Genomic DNA, 3,365 nt, shown 5'->3' with positions numbered 1-3,365 from the left:
GGGGCTTTAAGAAGGAAAAAAATAAAAATGTCTTGTCTTCTCTTCCTAACCCAAGAAAAACAAGGCAAATATTTTGGTGAGTAATTTTTATGTCTTTTAAAAGGTTTTAACACATTTTCTGAAATGTTTGAATTTGTAAGCCAATCAGTTTCTCAGAATTTCAGATAATTTTAGGAAATTACAAAGCTGACTTTTGGAGCTTGATTTATTTGTGCCTCTGCTCCTACCTATCGCTTGTCTTCTATAATTTTCAGAGTTTTTATCTGTCTGTCTTTTACAATAAGATGACCTCTGGTGTGAAAAGATCTCTGATCGTGTAAAGTTGACTGTTGGAGCTTGATTAATTTGCGCCCCTGCTCCTGCCTATCGCTTGTCTTCTATAATTTTCAGAGTTTATATCTGTCTGACTTTTACCATAAAATGACCTCTTGTGTAAAAAGATCTCTGATCTTGGCATGAACTTAAAATTTGACTGCCCGTAAAATTGTTTGCAATGGTGCTTTATCCATTCTTGAATAGATTTAGAAAGTTTAGCAAAAGACTATTCGATCTTACCAGACTCTTAGATAAATCCATAAGTGCTGCTCCCCATTTACATCGTTTTTCAGGATTTGCACCTTCCAGGAACTTTTCTTGACTTTGTGCCTATCTGTTTCTTTTGCAAGAATGTAATCAACTTTTATTTTATTTAAGTGTAGCTTTACTCAAGCGTCAACTAAATCTTTGGTCTGAAGGAAAACTTCTTCATTGTACTATCAAATAAATGGTGTGTGTTCAAAGTTTGCTAAAATAAAGTAAAGTAAGTTGCTATATTAAAATCATTTTAAAAATTTATTTACTTACACCTTTGTATTCTAAAGTAATTAAGACACAGTTAAAACCTTGGATTCATTTCTAAAAAGAAATGTGCAGAATGACATTGTTGCAGACTACGCATAGAAGGATTGGGAGTGTTAGATGTCAGAACGAATCTCTGTAATAATTATCAAGTAAGATACACAATACCATCACAAAAATATGGAAAACCGAGATCCATCTGGAAATTACCCGGAATTCCATAGGGAATGAGTAATTTTGGCGGTTAGAAGAACAAGAAGAAGTTCGAAGATGGCTGCCACGGACTACGACAAACATTCAAATGTTTTTCAGAGCACCCGCTAGCGCTCCAGAGCCCCAATAACCTACCTAATGTTATAGCGCATCTGTTGGAGTCAAGCTTGGTATTGTTAGAATCAGAAAAACGTGAAGAAGACGATGAAAACGATATCGGACCTTTACGAATGCTATTTAGTGTTAATCTATGAAAATAGAAGTTCATGTTCACAATTTTAAAAAATTCTAACGCTAACGCGTTAACGGCCCCCTTAGATTTTGACGTGAACATTGGCATGTATATATACATACAATATTCCAATATATACATTACATTGGTAGTTACTGATTTTGATGTACACTGCAGCCAAATATCTAGAAAACCTATGTTGATCAGATTTAGTTAAATGATTTACCAAAAATATCTATACGTACGGTGGTAAATTTCCTGTACACTGAAAATTCTCAACAATTTGTCTATTAGAAATATTTCAAAGTTTAGTATGCTGATCGTTTGCAAAGCTAGCTTGCTCAAATGAACACCGCCATGACATTCACGACAAGGAACGTGAACTTTTTGAAAATATTACTAACACAGCGTCAGATAAGAGATCACTGATAAGTGTTTAATATATTAAAAACACGTACACATTTAGACGTGTTCTATATTGTATGTTGACACTTATAATCTTAAATAAGGTAAAAACGTAATATATATTTTCCGTTATATGTTGGCTGCATCAGTATACTTTCCGCCCCTTTTCAAACGAAATTATTACAAGGCGGAACTACACTCCCAGCCAACAATCAAACCCGTGGCTAGCGCTTAGCGGCCGCGTTCAAAACGGCGTCTGTGTTGCATCTTCATACACGGAGGCACGATAGTATTATTTAAACGCGACTACCGAATCGACGCCAGGGCCAAATAATTTTTGGGTTGGGTTGTACAAAGCAACAGGCGATCGATTCCATTGGTCAAACTTTCCCGCGCAAATTTGTGATTGGCCGAAATTTCCCTGGCTCGACTCGGCCTGCTGCTCAGCTCGTCATTTCCATGGAAACACGTGGATGCAAACTCAAATTTCTCAAATTTCATCAGACAAAATTATACTAAACGTATTTCAAAAAAATTCTAATTTTCTGTACTATTTTTTTTTCAAATTTCGTTAAAATCCCTCAGGCACGATTGGCTCTGCCATACGGGGCCATCGTCAAGAATAAAAAGAAAAAAACTTTCGGGCGAAAGCAATAGGCACCCCTCCTCCGTCGGGGGCCTAAAAACTAACACGATATCTTATTAACGAACCTGAAAACTTCGTCACGTCACCGTACGAAGCGAAGTCCCTCGGCCCACGTCCTGGAGCGGTGCTGCATCATCCAGGCCGTAAGCATATCCTGCACGCCCTGGTTAGCCCGTTCGACGGAGCCCTGGGGCTGGCTGTGCCGTGGCTTGCCGTGGACGATTTTGACATCCTCCCACTTGGCCTAAAAATGTTAAGGAAGACAGTTAAGGTCACGAATAAGGTCGAGTAGGAGCTTACATACCGTCATTTCTACAATCAGATTGCCGAATTCTCTCCCATTGTCCGACTGCAGCACCGACGTCCAGTAGGTTGTCGGCTACCTCCTCTGCAGTCTTCCTCTTCATCGGACGCAGTATCACGAATTTAGTCAAGAGGTCTTGGTAAACGAAGATAAACTTGTACTCGCCGTCGGTGTGGCTCTGCATGTCGACTAAATCTACTTGGCATCTTTGGTTCATTTCTTGGAACACCATAGGTTTCACGACAATGCCCCTCTTCTTAGGTTTTTTCTTTGGCAACGTAAATGCCGCAAAGGGACAGGAAGAGGAGGGTGGCCTCTTGGGATACGTTGTTGTACTTCTTCCCAATAATTGGCAACATGCGGTTTTTGCCACCATGACTTACTTGCAAGTGTACTTCGAGGAGGGCGTCGTACATCCGCTCATTACTCACGAAATACTTCTTGTGGTCTCCGCGTTCCACCAGGTACTCCTCTGCTCCCTGCTCCCATCGTTTTCGCGGCGTACTTCTTGAGGCGGTCACGCTCCTTCTTGATCAGCCCCTTCCCTTCTTTCTCCAATGCCCCCTTCACTTCTTTGATTACCTCTAGATATTTCTCCTCGCTGAGGTACTTCGCATTGCCTGCTTTCTTGGTGGTTATCGCCAGAAGTCGTTCCTCAAATTTTGCACGGTTTGGCGGCAGTTCGGCGAGGTCTGCCATTTCTGCCATTTTCAACACAACTGCACCAC

General features: G+C 40.4%; 1 pseudogene; it reads right to left on the bottom strand.

Annotated features, from left to right (window-relative positions):
• Window positions 1–551: 551 nt before the first annotated feature.
• On the bottom strand, window positions 552–3,323 carry LOC113216763 (KRAB-A domain-containing protein 2-like; annotated as a pseudogene).
• Between the last annotated feature and the right edge of the window lie 42 nt (window positions 3,324–3,365).

The sequence above is a fragment of the Frankliniella occidentalis genome, unplaced genomic scaffold (assembly GCF_000697945.3).
Source record: "Frankliniella occidentalis isolate FOCC.00 unplaced genomic scaffold, Focc_3.1 Scaffold222, whole genome shotgun sequence".
In the NCBI taxonomy this organism is placed as follows: Eukaryota; Metazoa; Arthropoda; class Insecta; order Thysanoptera; family Thripidae; genus Frankliniella; species Frankliniella occidentalis.
Note: the sequence above shows the minus strand (reverse complement) of the source record. Positions and strands in the feature narration are given on the sequence as shown.